The sequence below is a fragment of the Aphelocoma coerulescens genome, chromosome 2, assembly GCF_041296385.1.
Source record: "Aphelocoma coerulescens isolate FSJ_1873_10779 chromosome 2, UR_Acoe_1.0, whole genome shotgun sequence".
In the NCBI taxonomy this organism is placed as follows: Eukaryota; Metazoa; Chordata; class Aves; order Passeriformes; family Corvidae; genus Aphelocoma; species Aphelocoma coerulescens.
Genome location: NC_091015.1, coordinates 51,094,903 through 51,120,536, shown reverse-complemented (window position 1 = coordinate 51,120,536; position 25,634 = coordinate 51,094,903). Strand labels below are relative to the sequence as shown.

At 45.7% G+C, this 25,634-nt stretch overlaps 1 protein-coding gene and 1 long non-coding RNA gene across 2 annotated transcripts in view; both read left to right on the top strand.

Annotated features, from left to right (window-relative positions):
- The window catches only part of TOPAZ1 (testis and ovary specific TOPAZ 1), a 339,264-nt gene that overhangs the window by 186,337 nt on the left and 127,293 nt on the right, over positions 1 to 25,634 (top strand). The window lies entirely within an intron of this gene.
- Positions 9,207 to 25,634, top strand: part of LOC138105728 (uncharacterized) — a 62,601-nt gene continuing 46,173 nt past the window's right edge. Inside the window, exons 1-2 of the long non-coding RNA XR_011148646.1 lie at positions 9,207 to 9,291; positions 11,196 to 11,254. This is a non-coding gene — a long non-coding RNA (uncharacterized lncRNA). The remainder of the gene's footprint in view (positions 9,292 to 11,195; positions 11,255 to 25,634) is intronic.

The window sequence follows — 25,634 nt, the reverse complement described above, 5'->3', positions numbered from 1 at the left end:
TCTGGCCAGGACATCCACTTCCAGCTGAGCTGGTGAGGATGCAGGCCATAAGCATTTGCATTGTGCTGGTCCCTCAACACCTGCACAAGGATGGGTACAAGTCCTCTCCCACTGGAAGCAGAAGGGAAGAGGGAAGCTTCATGTACAGCAGTTGGGGCAATATATACCATGACCTGACCATTCTTCACCATTTGCTTTCTGGGATGTAGCCAAGTGAAAATACTGTAACTTGGAGCTGGGAATCACTGGTGTTAGCTCCAAACAAAAGGACAGACACAACAGGTCAGGAGGAGATCCCCATGGCTAATGGCAGAAGAGCAATATCGGGAAGTGCCTCTCCTTTAGACACAGCCTCCAGACACTGACAGCTCAGAGGGTACCTGAGGCTCAGCTGCTGCCTTCATATTTAACAGCCTTTGTGGGGACTTCTTCCCATCAATCTACTTTGCAATCTATGTCATTTTGGAGGCACCATTAAAAATTTCTCCTGCTGGAAAAGCTGCCACAGACATAATTCTTGCTTTGGAGGCAAACCATGCCACCAAGACTTTAAGCCATGGTATAAATTACAGCAACCTTTGGTCCTTCCAACGCAGCAGGTGGCAGAGGAAGAGGAAATTGAGACTCGTCTTTGACAACCACCTTTATTCCCTTTGCTGAGCCGCCTCCAGCTTTGGCTGACAGTCAAGCTCTGCAGCACAAAAATTCTGAGACCTTGTACATGTAGCTCACGCGAGCAGCTCTTCCTCCAGAAAAAGCCCCTTGTAAGCCAGGGAGCTGGCCCACAAGCAGGTTTTCTTTTCATCAGAAAAGGTTGCAGGTTCAGGCTCTAATTTGTTTGATAATTTTTTTATTGTGCTGGCCAACATACTAAAAAGAGATTTATTCATTAAAAGGACAACATCAGCATCTATTCCCTGTGCAAACAGATGAGAAAAAAAAAATCTGTAAACAGCAGAAGTAAGACAGAAAGCACAAAGAGCAGCATACTAAATTACCCTTGTCATGTGGGTCACTTTGGAGCATGTTTTTATTTTATTAAACAGCTCCTGCACAAAGTGTGTTTTGCCCAACTAAGGCATCATACATTGAATATTAAAATGATGCTGAGGCTTGTAAGTGCTGGGGGCAGGGGGAGAGTGGATACGCCCCTTTTATTCCTGGAGTTATTGTTTTATAAATGAAAGGTGCTGATGACACTGTGTGTACAACACAGATAGGGCATAAAAAAATCACTGCAGTGACTTGATAGGGATGATCTGTAGCTGAAAACCCAGTAATGCAGACAGTAGGTGAGGCAAATGTGCTGAAATGTCAGGATGTGGAATGCCAGGAGAACAACCCTTAAAATAGTTGCACCAAAAATAGCCTCTGTGGACAATAGGAGCGGGGTTTGCCTTCATTTATTTCTATTACCAGCTTCTTGACATGTTGTCCCTTGAGCACTCCTGGTCCCAGACAGAGCAGGAGGCACCCTTTTGTCCCATGCATATGTGCCACTGCTGCAGTTCCCGGATGGATGAGAGCACCCACCAAAAAGCAAAGTGTGCTGGGGCTGCCACAGCCAGGGGAGGAGACAGTCGCCTCGAGTGGCTGGCAAATACACCAGAGAAAACTACACCTCCCCAGAAGCTTCAGAGCAGCTCTCTGCAAATAGCAGCAAATCCTCTGACAGGGCCCAGAGGAAATAAATTGAATGGTGCCTTGTGAGCTGGCAGGGTCTGCACAAGAGCAGGAGACAAGCAGTGATGGTGCAGCTCTGGTGGGGAAGCAGGCTCCTACCCTCCACCATGCAGAGCACACCCCTATTCAATAACCTGAAAAAATCACCTCTTCCCAATATATCTTCTCTGCAAAGCTGGGCCAGTCATCAGGAACTGCAGGTGGTGCCCACACAGTCTTCATTTCTCTGGGCAAGAACTTAGCTGGCTCTGAAGGAAAAGCCATCACTCAAGGCTAAATCAGCACACAGCTTCTGGGTGACTCCAGACATGCTGAACAGTACCAGTGTGACCCAGCAAGGCTTAAAGGGAAGGATCTTTGGTTTCTTCAGGTTAAAAAGTTGAAAAACCAGGTGGGTAGGCAAGAACCAAGTCACCACGTGTCTGAGTGCGATGGTCTGAGGACTAGTTATGCCGGTCTTAGCTCTTGGTAAGAGGCACAACCCAAGGCAGGGAGGGGAAACCTCCAAAGAAAACAAAAACATAGGAGAAACTCGTATTTTGGCATGCAGTGAAGTACAGCTATGTCAGCAAAATTTCTTTTCCAATACATGCAGTGAACATAGGTGGGAATTCAGTGCTGGATTTGCAGCTGGCAGCTTACAATTCAGCGTGATGACTCAGGACTTTCAGCTGCTCTGCAGGCAAAGGCTGCTCAGACCTTACTCAGACAGAATTTCCATTTTCTGTGACAAGAGGCCATGTTTTGCTCTCCTAGTTCTTTTCCTGATAAAGCTAATATTGCTAACTCACAGTATTTCAGAGATTTTGTGTGCAGTCATCATGGCCCTGAAGAGTTGCCACCAGTGTTTGTTGGCATTATAGTCACCATTTCTGTTCTTAGAAGTGATGTTATCACACTTTTTCTGAAACCTATTATCTGATGCTGTATCTGCCAGATCTCCCTGGAATCAGAAGGTGAAACAGTCATTTACTCCTTCGTTCCTCTCCCTCAGGATGAGATATTAAAGGTGGCTCTTATTCCTGATTTTGGTTTTGTAACAGAGTCGTGGTGTATTTCTATGTACCCCCTGTGCAGCATCACGCTGTGCAGCTCCCAAGGGCCCAACCTCTCCTTGAAGCAGAGGGCTCCCAACACCTCCAGTGCTTTGCCTGCCTCCAGGTAACAGCAAAGATGGGAGTAAGATTTACATCTAGGTCAGGGGTAATTAGGTAACATGGGGTTTGGAATAAATGAAGCATAAACAAATCAGGTGTTGGAAAGTATGACACGAAAATAAATCTGAGTGAAGCTTTGACTCTTTCTAGAGTTGAGTGAACACAGACATTGAAGCACTTGGGAAGGTATAGGAAGGAGGCAGACTGTAGCCTTCAGAAGCATAAATCATAGACTGTATCTATCTTCTCCAGTCATTAGGAAAAAAGAATGAATGACAGAAAAAGAGAAAGGAGAGGAGGTCAACAGAGAAGGGTTAAAGGTTAATTTCCTGATTGCTGGGATATGAAAGGTAATGGCCCCAGATGCCTGTGAATTTCCTTTCAAAAGAGGCATCATCATTTAATGCACTCTTTTATTGCCCCTTTCACATCAGCTTCCTCGTGTTCCTAAACAGTCTTTTCTTCTGCTATTAAGCATAACATTTCACATACTGTGGACCTTGACGGTTTTGACATGCTAGGTGAGGGCACTAAATCTCCGAGAAACATAACCCACTCCTGCTGAAGGCAGCAGGAACTCTGCCACTGGTGGCTGTGGCAATGCGGAAGGTCCACTTCTGATGACTAATGGCATTAGTCACATTTTTACTGGAACCCCTTGTTTATGAACAATTCCAAAGCATTTGTTCAGACAGCTCAATTTAAATGCAAACATTGCAGCTTGTGTTCCATTTTATGATATCATGAGCTCCGGTTTATGTCACCTGTAGTCTGCAGGCTGCCCACTGCTCTCATTTTAAGTGGGGGATTTGCATTTTGGAGGGCAGGTGGCATACAAAGGACTCTTTCCTACAAACATTGCAACGTATGGAAAAGCAACAGAGGCAGTCTATGTGTTAAACCAAAGTTTTACAAGGTTGAAAGGTTACAAGGTGATGGTGGCTGTTGTGGTCCCTCCCTGGTCATTTTCTACTGTTAAATGAACGGGCAGACCCCTTGGAAATGATGAGAATCAACTCCTTAGATTCAGTCAATTCAACTCAGATACCCTACAGTAACAATAAACTAATTTTTTGCAGGCTCTTTTCTATGGACAATGGCCCAGCTGCATCATTCCCTGATGGAGGACTAAGGACACGACAAGGGATGTCCCCTGGGCCACTCTGCAGCTTTGTAGCCATATGTAGAAATCTCTCCCAGGGTTTCCTAGGTCCTGTTCCATCAAGGGTTGCCAGACCCACATCTGCTGCAAGAGGGTCCAAAAAAACTCCTTTCTGGAGTAGAGGGAGGGAAGGAGAGGGCTATCTCTTCCCCAAACCCCGTGGGAAACTGGCAAGCCTCTGAAGGTCTGAGCTGCAGTCTGCTGCTTTTAGCACTGCTATTACTACAAGAATGTGGCCCAATGTAGGTACTAGATGGGCAAATCATTTTTGCTATGCCTTGATCTCTCAGCTAAGTTCAGGGCCCCATTTTGTGTATGATTATTTTGTGGTCACCAGTGTCTAAGTCCTAAATAGACGTGGCAGAGCAAGTAAATATTGTATCCCTATTGCGGGGAAAAGGGCTGGTGGCTGACAGGAGAGCAAGGCAATGGTACCCGCAGCTCAGGGGAAGAATGTCGCGGCAGTTTTGGATGGTACAGTGCTGCAACCTTCCCAAAAGGCGTCTCCAGGAGGAAGCCTCTCGGTGCAGCCACCACACTTGCACACACAACACTGGATAGCTGGCACAGACAGTCCGACGCTGAATGAGCAGGAAGGGTCTTCACATGGGGTTCTACGGGAGAGATTTAATGCATCCCCACTCATGCATGGTTACAGAGAAGCAGGGGCAGAACAGTGGGGGGGTCTAGGGTTATGTAGGGGAGCGGAGAGAGCATCAGAACAATGATCTGAGGGCAAGGGGCGGTATAAAGGCGGGGCCAGGGTAAAGGAACCAATAGAGGAGCTGAGGGCGTATAAGGTAACAACGGGTGGAGCAGCCAACGGAGCCTACCAGGGGAGCAGAACTGGGGTACATTAACAGGACAGAACAGAGCATTCTGGGGGAAGCTTTTCAGTCACCATAAGCTGGAAAGGAACCTAGGACTTGCCCCACCATAGGACTCCTTTTGTTCCTTGTCCAGCAGGCCCACCGGCCTCCACACAAGAATAAAACCAAATCTACAAAGTGTGCCCCCAACACAACGACAAGCTCACCGCTCATCTTTGTAAGGCTTTTTGAGTCAAGCTCTGCTACGCAGACACAAGAGTCCACAGGACTATAATGGGTAAATGGGGTTTGCCAGCTTCTGACTGGGGTAATACAGCACTTATCCTGTTCTCGTGTACTGCAAATAAATCAGAGTTCACCTGCTGCTTTTAGGAGAGGAGCTTGAAGTGTCTGGGTAATCAGAAGGCAGCTCTGAACATGTTGTGAGGGTTGCCTGATGGCTGAGCTGCCACATCTGCCTGCCCCCAAAAGGATGTTAAATGCTGATCCAGTGCATGCAACTTACTTTTGTATACTCCATCTATGCCGAAACAGTGTTTTCACTTCAGCAGAGAGCTAGGCTCTACGTAAATGGGCCACTAAATGGAATTATGTGGTATTGGCATTTCTCAGAACATCAGACACGGATATTGCCATTTTTTGAGATGTGGGACGTAAAATGAATAGATTTCATACCATGACTTCCAAGCCTCCATACTAGGACTTCTGATCAACTGCCCTATTCAGCATAGTTATGGAAGTTATTTATGTTAAATAGATTAAAGGCTGAGCAACTTAGATTTTCTCTGAGTGATTCGTTGTTTCAGCTTCTTTTCTGTTAACATCTGTTTGCATTAGTGCGGAAATACCATACTTGCCTTCCCTTAAGATAAAAATTTACTTGTGGACTCAAGTTTATCTATTTCTTGTTAGAGTAGCAATGTCTTCTGGGGAGGGGCCAAAAAGGTTGGTTCTTTGTGGCCATTACTTAACAAAGCATTTAATTCTTTACACACCTGTTGAGGAAAAGTCTTTGGCAGAAGCAGTGAGAAAGACTCCAACTTCTCCCACAAAAATAATTTTAACACTTTTTAAGCCCAACTCTTTTCCCACTTAAGTCACCAGCCTAATTCCTAGAAATGTACCTTAAAAGCAATTTTATGTACTGTAAGTTGCAAGACTCAAAAGTAATCAATTCCTTCTGCTATTTGCAGCTTTGCTATTCATTGGCAATAGAGTTGGACTCATTGGAAACACTTCATAGCACTGTTTAAAGACTCAATTTTCTGTCTTATGTAATGTAACCTAATGTATTCAAAAGTAACTCTGAAAGTATTCTTCTATCGTAAGTATAATGGAAAGATTGCCACAGAAATTTGGGAAATCTATACAAATGTGATGACAAATTCTCTGTTTGACTCAGGCTGCTTAAGCATGCCTTCCCCCTCTCTCTCTGCCCACCCCGCCTCTTGGTCTGTGCTAGTGATGTATTAGTAGATTGGATCTTATTTTGAAACAATTACCAAAACCTCTTGTAATCTCTTGTAATCTTGTAATCTTACCTAAGAATCTCTTAGGTAAGGAGGGAGAAGCTACAGGTGTATTACACTCAAGCAGGGATGCAGCCCTTGCTCTTCAGTGCCTTTGCCAGGCTCTGAAGTCCCATGTCCCCACCACGGGCAAATGTTTAATTCTACTGGCTGTGCAACCTGGCTGGGAACACCTGGGCATGGGAAGGGGCAAAGAGCTGGCAAAGGGGTGTCTCAGTTGACGGTGAGCCAGAGGCTTTACCTGACTACTGCCAGGAGCAGAAGAGAGCAGAGGTTTATATTATACTTCTTTTGTAACCTGCTCCTCCTGAGCTTTGCTGCTTCTTAGTAGTGCTAAGGGTTTAGAGCATCTGTGCACCAGAAAGCTTTCCTAAATCAATAGTCTCCTGCAGCTACATAAATAGCTAACTGGAGCAAAGATGTTTATTTTTGAAGTGGGAGATGTTGCTCCTGCGACAATGTTTTATTATAATGATTTTGATCCTCAACCTGCAATCTTTACACCAAGACAAGACTCCCCTTGATTTCAGTGCAAGCTTTGTCTGACTAAGGATTTCAGAATTAGCTCTTAGCTTTTATTTTTATTGAAAAACAAGCCTGCACTTGACAAGGAAAAAACAGTAAGTAGATCATGTCAGAGAGACAAATTCCTATGAGAAATTTCTAGCAGGAAAAACACAGCTTTATGATTACATGGCAGTAAGCTGCAAGGTTAAAGCTTTAAGAGTTTTCTGGGAGAAAAAGATGCTAATGCACTAATGTGAAGGATACCTATTCCATGAGGGAAAAAAGGTGCAACCCAGCACATACCTCTGCTTCCTCTCTGTCAGAGACGACACAAATGAGTAGAGACTGCAACAAAGGTTGCAGTAATGAAATGAATAATAATAAAATACACATACTAAGAAAATATTTCTGTGAAAACTTAAAACATTCATGGAAATAAACACATTTTGATTTAAGGATTTGATCTGAAAAATACACATCAGTCTAGACATATGCCACCAAAAGGGCCCTGATCCCAAGGAGTATATATGCCTACAGAGGAGCGGCAGCTCTGCACCAGTGCACTTCCCCCCACGAGAACTACCTAAAAAGGTGCCATTTGCAGGGAGGAGCCACATGGCAACCAAACCCTGCAAAGATGGGGAGCACATAAATCTCTACAGCTAATAGTAATTGCAGAGACATGGAAATGGCAGCAGAGGGGCTGGGGTGTGCCTGCCCAGGGTGGGGGCTTGCCCACTAACCCTGCTGTGCGGTGCAGACAGGCAAGAGGAACCAGCACAACGGGGAGGGTACAGGTCAGGGGCACTGGGAATGGAACAGGCAAATGCAGCTCTGGAGCTTCACTCGGGATTTGTCCCCTGCCCCCAACCTCCGTGGACCCAAAAAAACCTAGGACAAAATGTTGGCAGGGTAGGGGCATCTGCTGGATGGTCTGGCAAACAGGATCAAATGGGGTGTTTGGATGAGTTTGGTGTTTGGGGGGTTTTTGGAGGGGGGAGTGCAGTTAGGAAGTCATGGGGTTTTTTATGTTTTAAACACAAAATTTCCTCTGGAAGCAGAGGGTTGTGAACGTGCCACTCAGCCCACAGCTGCTGACTGAGCCCTGGTATGTGCCTCAGTGCCCTGCTGATGCAGGTGGGTGCTCCCAGAAGTTCATCACAGTTCTTGTTTGTCCAAAAGTCTCATCTGACAGAAAACCAGGATGCAGGCACAGACACAGCAAGGTGGAATGTGGAGGTGTATTCTCCAGTGGGGTGGGGTGGTGAGATGCTACATTAAAGAGCAGCAGCCCCGTTGCCCAGAAGAGGGGTCAGGAGCCTGAATTAAGCAACTCAGTGTTCTCAGGCACCAGATTTCAGAGGTGGGGAGCAGTGGGGGTCACGTGTCAGCCAAGCCTGCTGCTTCTCCAGCACTCCGCGTGGGCAGCAGGCAGGAGACAAGGACCCTGGCAGGGCGGGTGTTCCCCCGCAGGAGGCTGCACCAAACACTAATCTTCGGAAGCGGAGGTTCACCAGCATCGCGCTGTAAAAGCGAGCTGTCAGCTCACCCTTACTGCAGGCTGAGAGTCCCTTTCAATGAGAATGTGCAGCCCTCTTGATCCTGCTTTTTCAGTAGAGAAAATCCCGGGGTCAGTGTGTTTAATGAAACTCATCCCACCATAGGCGTGGACCGCAGCCACTGTCCTCACGCCAGCAGAGCGCGCGGTGCGGGGGCACAGGCGGCTCCTCCCGCCGTGCCCCCCCCGCACAACCCCTCTGCCCACTTCAGAACGGCCTGGGCACGCTGGTTTCTATTCCCGCCGCTCGCCCGAGCCGCGGGTACCTCCGGCCACCGGAGAACTCACTGCGGAGGCGCTACCCAGCGATCGGTACCGACCCCGGGGGGAGGCGGGGCAGGGCAGGGCCCCCGCGGGAGCGGCACCTCCGACGGTGCGGGCCGGCGGATGCTGCACGGAGTCCCCCGCCGGCCGGGCGCGCGTCGGGATGGACGGGGATGGGGAAGGGGGTGTCAGGGACCCGGCGCTCCAGGACGGAGCCGCTCCCGATCCGCCCCGGGCCCCTTCCCGCGGCATTCCAGAGCTCCGCACGTCCCGCTCGCGGTGTGGCGTGGCGTGGCGTGGCGCGGTGCTCCCCCCGCCGCCCCCCGCGGCCGCCGCCCGGCGGGTCCCGCCCGGCTCCGCAGTGTCGGGGGCTGCCCCGTCACCTGATCGTCGCCGCGCGCGCGCGCTCACCGCACCGCCCCCCGCACCGTCCGTCCCCCCCTCCCCGCGAACGGGGGCGGGGGTGCCCGGTATATACGGCCCCGCCGCCCCCGCCCCTGCCTGCCTCCTGCAGTACGGGAGGCTGCGAGCCGCCGCCGCCGCCGCGCCGGGCCGGGCCCCGGCAGGTGGGCGAGCCGTGCCGAGCCGGGGCTGCTGCGGGGTGAGTGCGCGGGCGGCGGGAGCGGGGCTCCGGCCCCCCCATCCCATCCCCTCCCCTCCCCGTGGGGGGCGGGGAACCGGCGCCGCCGCCGCCGTGGGAAGATGCCGGGGGGCGGCGGCCGCGGGGGACTCGCCCGGGTCGTACCTGTTGCGGGGCTCGGGGGGCCGGGGGCGTGGGCGGCAGCGGGGGTGCGGGCTTCGGGAGGCCGGCGGTAGCCGCCCGGGGGTGCAGCCCCGCGGACCTGCGGCGGTCCGGCCGGCCGGGATGCGGAGGGGAGCGTCTCGTCTCGTCCTGCCCGCCCGGGGGTCGCGGTGCCGGTGCGGGCGGATGCTCGGCCGGGGCCGGGCACCTGCACTACGGCAGCCCGGGGGCAGAGCCCCTGCATGCCCCGGGCGCTTCCCGGAAAGTTTCTAGAACTCCTTAGGATGGGAAGTGGTATTAACAAAGCCCCGATCCCGGGGGCCGGGCTGCCGCGCCGCCGCCGCCCGGTGAGGATGTTCGCGTGGGGGGCTCGCCTTGGCCACCTGCCCTTCTCGCACCGCTGCGCGGGCTGGCGCGGAGGAGCCGCGCGTGGCCCTGCCTCGGCCAGCTGCCGTGCGGTGCGGGGCGATGCGGAGGCTGCTGCGGGCACGGCGCAGTCGGGGCTGTACGGCGAGGGGTGGCAGGACCTGCGTCCCTGAGAGCAGCTGCAGGGAAAAGGGCACTGCTGCACCTCCGTTGTTGGGGTGTGCGTTTCTGGTCTCAGTTGGGTTTGGGGTTTTGTGGGTTTTTTTAGTTAAAATCCCTCCAAACTTAGCGGGCATCACATTCTAGCCACTACGTAGCTCACGAGGAGCAAGCAAAAGCACAATTAATTACTTTAAGGTTTCGTTGGGAAATACAGTATATGAAAAAGCCCTCTTCTGATTGCTGATGTGTCGGGAGGAGCAGCCGCTCTCCAGGAGCGCGCTTTTGCCAGGCAGATTTTGGGATGCAGGCACTGGGCTAGCATGCGCAGGAAGGTTCCAGAACAGCGGTGCCGCCTGTTCCCCGGGCAAGGGAGCGCCCCAGAGCACCCACCTCTTCTAGGGACTGCGCGAGGGGAATGAGCAATCAGGCTTCCGCACCGACACAGCACATCTTGCTGTCACCCGGGAGGGGGGATGCCAAGGTAAAGCTTGAGCGCTGCGTGTTTGGGATGAGGAGAGCTCGGCTGCCCTCGTGCAGTCGTGGTTTGGTGACCAGGCTGTGGCTCGGTGCAGTTATTAGCAGGGAGCCACCAGGAAACGCCTTTGCTGTGCTGCTTCTACTGAAGAGGTTCTGAGAAATCCAGGTTGCTACATCCTGAAAGAAGTCTAAAACGGCCACAGCTGGTGATGCTCCCTTTTAGCAAGCCCTCTCCCTCCACAGCAGGGCACTAGCTCTCCTGGTAGCATATGCTGCAGGACGGGTTCTTTTCTCTTTTTAACAAACTAGACCAATTACACAAAATCAGCTGAGAGGGGTGACCTACTTGGACGGAGAAAAGGGAAAAAAGTGTTTGAGAAGGAGACCTTGATTTCAAACATCACCTTGCATGTCCTACCATTTGTCCTAACCAAGCAGGGTCGCTAACTCTGAAGGTGTGAACTACATGGCTTAAGGACTTGCCTTTTTTCCCCCCCCTTTCTTCTTCAGCGGGAAAGAAATAGTTACCCGTCAAGGGGCATTCCAGGTGTTTCTTAAACATTCTTGCATTATAGCTGCAGCATTAAGAGGTTAAAATACCTAGAACATTTCTCCTTACCCTGTCTCTCACACACAACGTTTAAAATTAGAACATCATTAGCAAAATTGTAGGTGGCTCTGGGGAAGTGGGGGATGTTTTTCAGTTGAAAGTCACAAAGCCAACAAATAACATCTTCACAAATACCTGGGTCTTGCAGGTCTTCAACATGGCTGGCACTGACACAGCTACCTTCCTGCATGCAGCTCAGTGCAACATGTAAGTACAAGAGGTCTTTCCATGAATTTTGTGTCTGTGTGTGTGTATTTTGGTAGATTAGTGGTTTCTTCCCCCCGCTTTAAATAGGTGGGTTGATTGCGACAAACAGTGAACGTAGCATATTGCAGATGTTTTTGGTTCTGGGGCATCATGGGTAATATCTGAAAGGCTCTGCTTTTCATACAAAAAAAAAAAAAATAGTAACTGGGAAAGAATTCACCTGTGTTTCCAGTGCTTGCATTATCAGCACCTATCCCCTGTTAAAGAATGACATATATTTCAAAAAATTTGTGAAAATATTATGGCCTTGCTTGAGCCATTAAAATGTTGGAAGGTAGGTACCCCAAGGATTCCATTAATACCACTCAACAGTAAAGGAGCAGATGAAAACTACAAAGGAAAATTAAGGTATGGTAACGAATTCAACTTATTTAATGTGGAAATGGTGTTTTTAATGTAATAAGAATAAAAACTGTCTTAGATGCGCGTTCAGAAGGGAAGAGTTTGCCACATTTCACCACAGGTTAAGTAATTGTGGGTTAATAGGATTCTGTCAAATACATTCTGGGAAATATTAGTGGAAGAAGTAAGGTTGCTTCTCAATATGCCTGCATTTTACCTTGAAAAGAAGTCCACATTTCTGATAACTCTTGTCACTGCATATAGGCATGATGGCTGTCTGGAGATGTAAGAGGGGTTTTAAAAAGATGCTGTGGAGAGGAGAAATAATGGGTGCTCGTAAAATCAGTTTTAGAAACAGAAGGAAGGGAAGAATTGGGCCTTCTCCCGAAAACTGTGCCCTACCTATTTTCCCTTTAATCCATCAAGCTAAGAGATGCCCCATTTTGACTTTTATTAGCATAATATTGCTGTTGGCCAGTCTTAGTCAGGCTTGCATTTTAAAAGATAGGTGAGGGGTTTAGTTGAACCGAGTGTATATAGAGAGACCTGGGAGAATGTTGTATTACTTTAAATTGTTTTGAAAACAGAAAATGTTTTCTGTACTCTAGCAGTGTCGTCAATATTCTCTCACAGTGTGTACTTGGTATTTCATGATAAGGTATGGCTGCCTCAAATCACGTAAATAGGGGTTAAGTAAATATGACATTCTTTCATGATAAACTTGTCATTTACTGTTCTTGGGAATGGTCAAATTCATGTGTTTATTGAAAATCTTGTAACTTGGATTTCATAAGTATAAAGTTTTAGCATTCTTTTCACATCCTTGCATTTGTGTGGTGTCAATACATATGTGTGGTACAAGGAGAGAAAAGAGTACTACTTACTTCATTGTATTTTACCCATTATATTTTATATGTCTTATGCAGATAGAGTGAGGTTGATGCAGGATGTGTGCGTGGAAAAATCCTCGTTCTGGAAATATATTTAGAATAAAAATTGACCAATATAGGCTTGCCTGGTTTTGGGGAGGAGTGGGTGCTCTGAAGAAGGGTTGGGTTTTTTCCTTCTGGTAATTAATTTTTAAAGAACTGGTTTTCTAGTTTAAGAAACCAGCAAGGGAGAGAGAGAGATGCAAGACATTATTACAAGAAAAGGTCAGTACTATCCTGTTCCTTCATTGTTTCATCCCTGTTTTTTTTTTTGTTTTTTTTTTCTCCTCGTGTCTGACCTGCCAAAAGATTATTTAGGAGGGGAGGGAAAGAACAGAGTGTGTTTATAAGGTAGACACATGTATCGGAGGGAATGCTTAATTAGGAAATTGTGATACAGCCCTACAGCCTAATGGAGTGAGAAGATGACAATTCTCAGCCAGCTGGGTGGGGCACAATGCAGTGCTAACTGTAAGCCTTTTGTCTAATAAAAATGCCCGAAACAAAGTGGTTGACTGGCAATCAGCATCCCACTTGACCTTTTCAAAGCCAGGAAAACAAAGTTAATGAATGTATCTCCCAGTTGCCACTCTGTATATCGGGATTTTTGTGCATTACTGGAGAGCCATGACTCTTGCAGCTTTGGTTCTTATCGCAGCATGGCTATTCAGAGTTTGAAAGATGATTTGTGAAATTTTGCCTGTTGAAATTATTAAAGCCTCGAGCGAAAGAAAAGCCCTGTATACAGCTGCTGAACTACTTTGCCTGACTGTTTTGAGGTTTTTTTTCTTGTCAGTGCAATGAATTAACTTCACCAGAGTTTCACAGGGTTGCTGGAAAACGCAAATCTTCCTGCTCCTAAGCTGTGCTTTAAGTCTCCTGTATTACTGAATAGTTGGAATTACTAGATAATTACAGCAAGCCCAGTGCATTATGTAAGTTAAATGTAGACATTGTTTAAAACTTTATTTTAATGAGGTAAGGCATTCCTAAATGCTCTTGCTAGAAAAATGATTTTGAGCTTTTTTTTTTAAATGCCGAAAATACTGCATGACTATTAAAGAATTTGTAGCATTTCGTAAGCAGGATACTGGCAATACGCTGTTGTTTTTTAATGCTCTAGAATGTAAATCAAGTCTAATAGTCCCAGATATGTGTAAGCAGCTATTTATGTGTTGCTAAATTTGAAACAGTATGAATTGTATAGCTTGTGCAAGACTCTGGTAAGCCTGCATCTATTGAAAATGGTGTACAAGAGTCTGTTCTGATGCAGATCATTAGCGTGAGGGGAATTTTATATGGTTGTGAGATACCTTGGAAACAGAACTAATATTTGTGCTGGTTTGTTAGTACATTAAATGCTTAATTACTTCCTTTGAGCACGATTGAGGAGATTCATTTACAAATTAATACTTGTTTTTAATGCTAGGTGACAGTATCACCACTGAAATGCAGAATTCTCCGTGGTTTACACTTTCTGTAGAGACAAACCATTTAATTTGCATGTATCAAAAAGAAAATGGTGGCTTCTCATCTCTCGGTGAAGACTGAATAGAAAACTGATGTGGTGATGTCTTAACACTGGGGCACTGTTTCGCAGAGAATAATGTATGCGCTGAACTGTCATCATAAAATTAGACAAACTTTTTAATGAGCAGTGAACATTTTAAGATGCAGTTCCTTTCTGCTGCACTTAATGTCTGAATGTTATAACGGGTGTCTGTGTTAATAGAAAACGTTCAGGCTTATGTATAGTGTCATAGATAAAACAGGGAACAGGCTAAAGAGGGGAAATGTAAGTGTTATCCAGGAACTGATGTTTCTTAGGCTTGCTGTAGGATATTCAGTAAGATGAAAAAGTATAAATGGTAAATGGTACATATTTATCATCTGAGCATTATTGATCTAGATGAATAGAAAACAAGTAAAAATCAGCATTTTAAATAGAACTTAAAAATGAATCTCTAAGACTTTGAAACCTGTAATCAATGTAAATTGGAGGGGAGGAGAAGGAAGGGATTGGGGGAACAGTTGCAGGCATAGAGCACATGTTCTACTTCTTCATCTTTGTCTAAGGAAATAGGTATCATGATGAAGAAAATAAAGCAACCACCTAAATTTACTGGATTTCAAATCAACTAGTAGCACTTCTGAATTTTACGGGATATTTCTGCAAATCAGTGTGTTGTGTCTGTGCTTTGTTGGAGCAGCAGACCTATTTGCAAAGCTGTTTGTCACACTGTCGTTTTTATTATAATAAGGCTTATATGGAAATACTCCTGCAATGCATCTAAAGAAGAGACAAATGGCAGCATTTATAGGAGGTGGCAGATTATACCACAGCGTGCGCATAGGGAGGAGGGGGTTGGTGTCGTTTGTCCCAGCCCCCTTACTAAAGAGGGACTGACATTACTTTGTTTAATTATGAGGCACGTTGCACTGGACTAATGTAAAGATTAACACAATAGGGCCCTTAACCTGGTTAAAGAGTCGGGGTCCTGCCCCAAGGTAAACAATGAATACGAGTTTGTTTGCCCAGCAGGTCTTACTGGGTGAAAAAATAGCTAGGAGACTGTTCTTTTTTCTTCTTAAACGTTTGTCTTGCATATGAATAAATTTAAATTAGGAGTGTTTTGAAAGAAGTTTGGCCTTTCTAATAAATCAAGAGACTTGGATTTTGTTGTTTTATTTCCACTGAAGGGCCTGATCCCATTTTAATATTTTTAAACTTTAAAAGCAAACTCATCAATTTCAAGATTAAAAAGATAAATGGTGACTACTTTAGCTGATATAAAGCCACAGTTGCTCTTGTAGACTCATGCTGTTCATCCTCTGTAGTAATTGTGGCCCTCTGTAATGCAGCTATTAATTCTTGCAAATTTGAAATTTAATTCTTCTTTATGCATAAAAGGGATAAACCTGAAAACGAAGGTAGAGATGAGGAAAAACTGTGTTTTTTCTCTTTGTGAAAGCCTGCTTTCCCTGCTGAATAGATTTAATTTCTGTCTTCCTTACATGAAGGATTTAAGTCCTGAAGGAAGATGCAGGCTTTATGTGCCAGAAGTTGCAAAGCTGAGCTCCAGTTCCTTGGCATGCTGACGGGTCACACTTCCCCCTGTGGACCTCACCTGGGGATGAATAAGTTTGGCTGAGTTTTTGCCTGCTCTTGATTCTGAAAATCTGTGTTTGTCTTGGAGGCTGACAGACAAGAAATTGTTAATTTTAAGGATTTATTAAAGTGTGAGCTTAAATTAGAATGCTTCTGAAAACAGATCTAGTCTAGATTTAGACTACAACTGGAAAAAAAAAAAGGTTGTAAATTATCATTTTGGTTAACTATCAAGGCAACAATGCCACGGACAGTTTTGAAGCCCACTGCAGGAAAATGGCTGCCTTCATTTTTCTTGGCTGGGCTTACAGCAGAGAGCTCTGCCCCAAGTCATCGCTGCTGGCTTGTGGTCCCATTAGCTCAGCTGAGGTGCACCTTGCACTCCTGGCATCCTCTGTTAGCACAGGCTCCGTGCTCTCACTCACACTGCCAGCAGGCTGTGGACTTTCATCCTGAGCAGCTTGACTCATCAAGACCTCTTAAAGCAAATATTAGCAAGGCAGAGACCAAAAGCACTACCAGGGGAATGGTGCTATTGACCGCAGTTGAGCTGAGGCGTTCCTGGCTGGCAGCCACGTTGTGGCTGTGCATCCCCTTCCCCTGGCATGGTGTCTTCCCAAGAGAGGAGGGTCTGCACCAGAAAAGAGTCTCTTACCACCTGCTTTTCAATTCAGAGTTAGCCAGCTTACCAGAACACAGTTAGTCTAGCCTAAAGAAAGAAAAATCTAGTACTCAGTGACTGATGCCACACGTGTCATGCAGCCGCTCAAAGGCGATCATCAGCCTCACTTGCCGGAGCAGGTACCAGTGCTTCGGCACTAGCTCTGCTTCAGTCACCATTGAGGGCTTGCAGGTTCACTGGAAGCCAGCAGAACACTTTTGGCATGCTGTGATAGGTATGGTATTGGTGAAGATGCTGGTGGCTGTACCTTTAAATCTGCTCTTGACTGATGCACAGGTCCAAGGGAGCCAAGGAAGGACCAGACAGAAGACTGGACAAACCCCTGGCACTCCTAGTGCGAGTTATGCCCTGCTTTGCCCCCACCCCAGTCTGATATGTTACTGGTTCTAAGAGCCATTGAGGACGGGCACAGCCTGTGGAACTTGGAACTGGTACTGGCAGGGCAAAGCTTGCTCCCAAAGGGGAGGATGGTGTTGCAGCTGATTTCAGAAGTATAAACTCATCAGGTCTTCCAGTGGGTTTTCAGCTAGGCTGTAAAAGTTTTTTCTTTTCTTTCAATGCTTCTTCTTTAAAAGTTAGAGGCACTGTGTGGTGTCTGATTCTAGGACTGAAGGCTGGATGTGCAGGGACTTAAAACGGCTCAATCTGTCACAGATGCCCAGCCTGACCTTGGACACATAGATAAGCTTCCCTCTAGCATTGCTTTTTCAGCAAAACTTGGGTAAGGTGGTAGAAATGATGTTTATTGACTTCTTCCAAGCGAGCTGTGAGGTCTAATATTTGTAAAGTTGTTTGTGATTCTTTGGGAAGAAGTGCAGTCTGCTTCTGGCTGGCACTCCTGCTTCCTAACCCACTTTGGTTAGGAGTGAGGTGGGAAGCATGGCTTGAATCTCCACTCCTCAAAACCTGTTCACCAGGGGCTCCTTCAGCAAACAGAGACAGATTTCCTGGATAAAGGGTTTGATCCCCAGAGTGCTTGAATGCATTATCCAGCTGGCTGTCAATATCAGAGCTGCTGAAATGGGGAGTGTACACGGTTGCGTGCAGCCTTCTTTTGGAGAATGGAAGATGCTTTTTTCCTTGTTTAGTGTTTTAAGTGAAAATGAAGTCTGCTGGCAAGAGAAGACTCAAAAGCACTGTGTGCTCTGTAGCCTGCAAAGGGGGCTTTGATACTGCTTGGAGCTGAGCAGCCGGAGCATGGATGGGATTTACTGCTGTGAGTGATGTGCCCTCTTCCCTCTGCAGTGTTCTCAGTGGGCAGGCTCCACATCTGCCTGTGACTTTTGCCCCTGGACAGCAGCACTTGCTGGATTATGGAGGCTGTCATTTATCATCACTGTCTCTGACTGTAAAAGACAGTCCAGCGCTCCTGACAAAGCGATGGGAGGATTGGGTATGGTCGAGAAACAGCTTGCAGGCTTTTTTAAGTAGGAAAGTGATTTCAGAGGAAGTAAAGGAGGTTGGGAGAGAGGTAAAGACTCCCAAAGACCTACAGCAACAACTTTACACTCACACAGAGTGTTGAAATTCGTGGGAAGAATGGAAAGTGGAAAAAATAAGTATGCCTGACCACAACCAGAGATAGGGATTATTTAAGAAAATAAAGAGTGGAAGGACTTGTATTCAGAAAGGTCAGAAGGATTAAGATTCCTTCCAGGGAAAGACGGTGGGAGGTGAGTTTTCTGAGAGGGAAGATGCAGCATATGTCAGAAAAGGGAACTGGTGGATCACCCAGGTGTTGCAGGGGACTCACCAGGGCTTGTAGGTGCACCAGGTACAGGGAACCTGGGAGCATCTTCTTGCTGTCCATGTGCCAGGAGGCTGGTGTCCAGCTGGGCAACAAATAGCGTGTTTGAGGGGTGCAAAGGTTGAATGGTAATGGGATTATCAGCACACTTGTATACTCTAAAAACTAACAAGTCCTGGTGCTTGCTAGTTCAGTTCTATTCCCACTAAAATCTGCTGGTTTTCTTCTTTTGGTTTCAGCAGGTACAGCTACTTTGCTGAAAAGGGGATAAACTGCCCAGGTTCAACATTAGATCTCTAAGAAAGGTGCTGAATATTCACATACCTGTTTATATTGAGAGCTGTGCTGCTCTGTACTGCTTTTTATTTTAGGGCTTGTTATCTATTCATGCAGTGCCAGTACTCTGGAGACCTCCTGCCTTTCCTTCAGATATGTTTTCAGCGACATAAAAGTGACTGTGTAAAGCCCATTTGCCTAAGTCTTGAGCAGGGTTGATGAGTTTAAAAGACAATCCAGCAGTGTCAGGAAAACGAGTTGAAGGCTCCACGAAAATTCAGCAAACACTTCCATCTGAGTGCAAATGGGCATCTAGCAGGGTGCAGTGTGCTGCACAGACAAGTGCATCGGGAAAGGTCTGCTGCTGTCTGGTAGCTGTACTGCCCCAGAGATACAGGCAGGACCTCTGGTCACTGCCACCAGCTGGGGGAGGGAAGCTGCTGATTTTGTGCCATGTGTGTCCAGTGCGTATAAATCCTTGTGAGGTCCAACTGAAAAGTGTGGCAACTCACAGCGGAGTAAGCCTGTGGAGTTGGGGGTGTGAGTCCCTCCTCCCATACTCCCATACTGTGATGCCTTCACCAGCAAGGTGCTTTAAAAGCCACTAATCTGCTGTCTCGTGGAAAGTGTGGGGTTTTTCATGGCAACTGTCAGATCCTGCCCAGTCATATCAGTGTCACATACTCTGCTGCCTGCCTGTTTCTCAGTGGCCATCCCAGTCTTGGTGACTTCCCTTCATGGCTCACCTCGTTCTTCCCTGGCTGCTGCTGTGCCTGCAGCAGGTCTGGGTGCTGTCACAGGCTGGCATCCCCATGCAGCGGTGATGCAAATAACAGATGGTGCAAGAAAATCCTGTCTTCAATGTGCCCCAGCAAAGGCACAGATGCAAGTTCAGGCTTCTCCTTAGGAGCAGGGATTTCTGGAAACACCTACCCCATTAGCAGCAGTGGTGGCAGCAGCAGTAGAAAGCTTTAGTAGGTACCTCCACCCACATCCTATTTCAAAATAGTAACAGGAACATTCAGCAGTTGGCAGTCTAAAGTGTCCAGGGATATACAGATTTTTTTTTTTAATTTTTTTTTTTTAAAGCTGGCTTTGCTGGTTATTCAAGAATCATGTGACCAGAAGTTAAAAGGGTTTTATTTTTCTGCATCTCGAAGGTTAAAGTGGCAACAGTTTCTTTGATTCTGCGTCAAACGGTTTTCTGTTTGACGCAGAATTCAGCCACAGCCCAAGAGCACCGCGGCTTCCCTTCGGTGGTGCATGCCTGGTGGATGATAACATATCAAATACCAAGGAACAGCTGAACAAAAGCTCTTTTTAAAACAAACAAAAAAAGTTCTAGACCAAACCTCACAGAGGCCATAGCACTGCTCATTCTTAAGCCGTTTTGGCCAGCTGGGCTAGGATTGGGAAGCACATTGGATGCATGTGCTCTTGTCAGGGAAACAGGAAAAAAAACGTAATCCCTCTACAGCTGCTTGCAAAGATAATCCAGGCTAAATCATACCATTCCTTACCTCCACCTGCCCTGAAACTTAGTGAAAGCTACCATTCCTGCTACTTTTATTAGGTCAGAAAGTGTAACTTTGATGCATCAGGAAATGCAGAGGGACAAGGCTGCCTTGTTGACTCTAAAGATGCTTAGGACCTACCCACTGGTATGGAGCCACCAAAACCACAGCCAAGTTGTTGCTACACCTCATGAGATGGTTGGTGGGGGCAATGTTAGAAGCTGTGGTGTTTGATTGCCTCCAGACTTTTTGGAATAGATAATTTAGCTGATGGAGGAGATTTTTTCTAACGGGCAGGAAAAGGGATGTTAGTTGCTTTGCAGGTACCAGTTTATGCATTGTCTGCATCTAGCTTTACATTGCTTGGGCATTTTGTAAATAGATCCAGTCAGGAATATGCCTGTTTATACAAATCTGCAAAAAACATGGTAGGTTTCTGTGTATTGTGTAGCCAGCCTGCAAGAGGTTTTGTTCTTGTATCTGGTTCTGGAGAGACCAGTGTGTGTGATTTGCAGTGCTGATGGGAATATAGGCAAAAAAAGGAAAGGCAGAAGGGTCTTTGTGCAGAGCAGGAGGAGTTCAACCTTGCAAACTGACAGCTGTTGGAGGATTTAAGGGGGTGTGATAGGGAACAGCACATGGTTTGGCAAATAGCTATTAGGGGTTAATGCCACCCAGAGTGTTTTGACCCCACAGGCAGGTGCCTGGGGCTGGTGGGTAGGGGGGGCCAGGCAAGGGGTTTCCCTCTTGTTTTAGCATTAGGTTTTGGGGTTTTTTGTTCGGTTGGTTGGGGTTTTTTTTTTTATTATTCTGCCCTCAAATCCTCTGGAGGCTGTGCCCTCCTGCTCCTGTGACTGGGTGAGCAGGGTGAGGCCCCTCATCCTCCAGCGTCATCCCAAGCAGGGCTAGGAGAGCCAGGTTGTGGAATGCTGAGGCATCCAGCTGAGGCATCCCAGCTCAGGGACTCCCTACACTGTGGAAAACGCAGCAGCACCCACAGTCCCCCTCGGTCCCTCAAAAGTCAACCCGCAGGGGATTAAAAAAAAAGGTGAAACCCAACGTAGTAATTCTAGAGAATGGCTATTATTTTATTATTGGGAAGAAATCGTCTCTCTGTGTGGGTAGGAAAAAGGAAAATGTGAGAAAGAGTGTGTTCTGTAAGGACGCAGGGTGTGGCTCAAGCATCAGTAACAAATGCTGGAAGAAAAAATGCTCTTTGTTCTGCAGTCAGGTGGGTTGACAACTATTCTCACCCATCCCTGGCATGCATAACACCCAATGCAATTAAAAGATCGAGGAAGGCTTGACATGCTGAAACTGCTGCAAGTGCAGCAAGCAGAGGGATTCAGCCTGGAATCTGCTTCTTTTTTTGCTTTTCAAACAATTAACTTCCAAAGGTTGTAGGTATCAAAATCAGCATATTTGTTTCATACTGCTGCATTGTTTTAATGTCAATGTTCTGTGTGTTTAATGCTTCGAATGGTAAGTTAAATCTGTCTAGCACTAAAATTTATACTGGCCTCCATGTGACTAGAATTGGACCAAAGTGTGCATTAAAGTGTATTAAAAACATGTACATCCATATACGTGTGCAGTACAGCAAATTGACTTGTAATGACAGTATCGCTAATTGGAAAATAATTTCAAAGCTATTCCTTTTAAACCACCCTTGTTTGTCTCACAGGTTTAACACTTTTTATTTTCCATTTATTTAACTTTAAAAAAATTACCTTCACTGTTGCTTTTAGATTGCTACAGGCTAAAACAGTATCTTGAGCTTAAAAAAATTCTATTATCCTGGTTTTTTATGCTTTGTTCATTCTGCTGTGGGTAGGTTTGATCCAGTGACTAAAATGCTGCTGTCTTTTCTCCCCCTAAGCATCGGAACTAAAACTTGGTCTCATTGCAGTTTCTGGCAAGAAGTGAAAATCTTGTGCAAGTGAAATACTATGAACTTGTTCATAGACAGGCAAGTGGGACTGACTGTGCAAAGCGATGAAAAGAAGATGTGACCAATATACATCTCTCTTTCCATTTAAAATAAATTCTTCTAAGGAATTCAGGGTCAGGAATTTGGGCAGTTACTTATTTTGTGTGCCTGTAGAAATATATATATAAATATATTTATATCTTCTAAAAATGTCTTATTTCTTTTTCTGGGAGGATGAGAAATCTACTTGCAAATTTACATCTTGTGACATTTCCTTACAACTGCACACTGGCATATGTACTGCTAGAGGCCAGCCCATCATTTCTTGGTAAAAAGAACCTTTCAGCTCGGTTACCTCCTGTAGAGAGCTAATTTTCCAGCAGTCAGGCTTGATCTGGATAAATAATTAGAGAGCGCGAGAGAGAGATGAAGATGATCACATCAGCGCTGTCTGTAATTCAGTTAATACAGCCAGACCCTGTGATTTTGCGTCTGCAGCGTACTTGCGTGGTCTCAAAAGCCACAGAGGCAAGCAGTCAACAAAGCCAATCGGTTACATTTGTCTTGGAAGAATTAGCGGCACTTTTCATTCATTTGTGGAAAGCCAGCAAACAGCTGCAGCATGCATCTGCAGCACAAGAAGGTGATTCTTGACACGTTCGCTCTCCCCAGCCTACCCCCACACATGCAAAAATTTCATCGTGCAATTAATGCTGGGGTATTTCCATCCTTAAGGATGGCTTTTTCTTTTCCTCTGCAGTTTGAGGCGTTGAGGTGTTTTTATATTTGAGTTTAAATTGGTATTTTGTGTAGCAGAGTAAAAGCTGACTTGGGTAAGTCAGCTACCGTTTTGGCATTTCTGGATTTTAATTTTAATTTTTTTTTTTAAAGCTGGTCAAAATTATCGGATAGCAATGCTAAAGTGCAGAGATGTGCCTGGCTGTCTGCAAAGCGGTAGCATTTCACATGACTCTTAACATCAGTGGAAGAGATCCAGTTAAAGCAAACTGCATTCTCCTACAGTCTTTGAGGGTATGTTTGTTACGGATGTGCATTTGTTCCTCTTGTGAACTGTGCTATAAAGGGGTTAAAAATACATCTTTGGTTCACTTTATTCCCAGTGGTAGCTCCATTGCATTTATACATGGATCAGATTAAAATAGGTCAATATCTTTTGTGGAAGGTCTTTTGACACTTTGGTGCATGACTGCAGTACACCTACCTTGAGGATGAATGGACCCGGAGGAAATCCAGGCATTAACAAAAACACAGCCTAGGGATACTTTAGGATCACATTCCTTTATTCATCAACTAAATCAAAGGCTTGACAGAAGATACTTTATCATGGAGTCAGTCTAAATAACACTTTTTCAGGTGACAGATAACTCCTGCTGAAGAAATAAACTATGTATTTGGGTTAGAAAAATAGGAACTTTGTGGGATTATGCTGTTCTTTATACTGCATCATTTTCATTGGAATACATGTATGTGCTCTAGCTGAAAAATTTCAGAACATTATTAAAAAGAAAATTGTGTATTCAGGAGTTGCCTTATGGCAGGAAGTCTTTGTCTGTCTGTTCGCTTTATTGCAGTTGTTTGCTGCTTTGTATCGATTTTGTCTACCAAATCAGTATATTGAGGATGACTGGGGAAGGCAGGGTGAAGGGAGAGGGTGCAGCTCTGCAGTTTGCAGGACCAAGAAGCTGTTTGCTGCCTCATGGTATGCAGGGTTTTTTGCTTCCTTTTTTTTTAATTACAAAACCACAAACAAACCTAACTTGGAATTTTGGAATTTCCATATTATAAAGAGGAAGAGGCTTCTTTTCGATATAATGGCGCCATTAACATCTATTAATAATGCAGACAGGGTAAGTAGCTGGAGTAGGAGCTCCCTGGGGGCCTCGTAAAACAGATGTGCACTATATCTTCCCGGATTTGATAGCTGCTGGGGTCGAGGGGGTCGCTGTGGTTCCCGTTTATTTCCTCTGGCAGCGGTTTTCTAATTTAAGCACCTCTGTCTCCTGGCTACAGTTGCCTGCTGTGCCGTGGAGGGGGTGTTCGCGCATTGTCATGCCTGCTGCCGGGAAAGGGGGCACGGCCACAGTTGCCCCTGCCTCGGTGCTGCCTCACGGCTCCGCTCGCTATCACCGGCATCTCCTCAGATGCATTTGCTGTTCGAGGTTCGCTGGAGACAGGCTCTTTTGTTGATCCCCCCCCCCAAAAAAAAAAAAAAAGAAATTAAGGTAAGTGTTTCCTCCTCTGTAAGATTTTTTTCTTTTATTTTCTGTCATGGGAAGGAAGAAATATTCCACCTTGCAAGAGCATGTAGTGTATCACTTGAGGTGCGGTCTGGCTCCTGGTGGGAAATGTAGTTGCTGTATCCCCTTTTTCAAGATTATGCTTCGCAGTTTTAATTGAATGTATTCACGGTGCTGCCTCTGAATAGATAGTGCTGTGTGTTCTTTCTGTAGCTGTCAGCATTTAACTCAGGGGGTGGGTTATACCAGAAGGACTTAAAAATATTTCTTTCTTCATGCTACCTCTTTAATTGCAGATTACTCTGCAAAAGCAGCGATAAAATATTAGTGGTCACAGTGTATGGCAAAAGGTCTTTATGAATGGTTCTGTATCAGATGTATTCCTATCATGCAGGTTTAGGGTTGCCTCCAGTCCAGTATGAGATGTGAACATCTGTCCTTGTGTGCACCTCCTTTGCAATGTAGTCTTCCTATTTGTATTTAAATGTAGAGGTATGCGCTCTGCTAGCTTGTCAAAGATATGCAGGGAGAAAAATCCTGGTATGAGGTCCAGATCCTTTTCAGCTGCTTCCACCCTCTGCATTATTCCAGTTAAAAGTTTAGAAATGTGCAGAAAGGTAGTGTAACTCCTTGGAAAGAAAGAGACAGAGCAGTTACTTCCCTGCTGTTTTTATTCTGCCATTACTATATATGCAAATGACCAACAGTATCTGACGGCCAGGAACACCACATTATATAGGGAAGCATGATGTCTGCTGTATACACTACCGTAAGCCCTTCAGCTGAGAATCAGGTTGCATCTGTTTTTTCAGCAAGATGAGGGTACACCAGGTAGAAGGAAACAACAGAGGTGTGAGCAGGTTGTTCTTGGAAGTGCTGCGTAAGCCAGTTTATGGGATTTCAGCAGACAGCCTTCTGAGTAGGATGGATGGACCTTACTCTTCCCCCACATTCATTGAAAACTTGAAGTACAACTTGCCTCTGACTTACCCCTTGCTGTACTGCATTCTTCTCTTTTCTATACCGAGACACTGTCCTTGTGTATGTGCACTGACAGAGCAGGTGCCTCACTTAAAATGGTACCGCGTGGTTTCGACTAGACCTGTGTTAAACTGGCATGTTAATAACTTGACTATCTGGCATAATTTAAAAGCATAAATATGTATAAGATTTATTCCTCAAATGTTTTCTTTCTCTAATGGCATCCAAAGCTAAGAGGTAGAAATTAAACTATTTTAAAAATATATGTGAAACTTGAAGGGGGGGAAAAAAGATTTACAGGTGAAACTGCACTTTTTGTAAAACTTTAGGTTTTTTCCCTTTTATTAGTCCATCCTATACTTGCAGACAGTTGTCTTTTTTAAATATATTGATTGTTCTTCTTATCTTTCTCATAGAATTGCAGTGTAATGCTAATATCATTTTGTCTTCAAATAGAAATGTGCAGATTTTATTAGTTAAATGTGTTTAATTTTAAAATGTGAACACTTTTGCAAATAACTTTTAAAAACAGAGCCATTTTTCTTGGGGAAA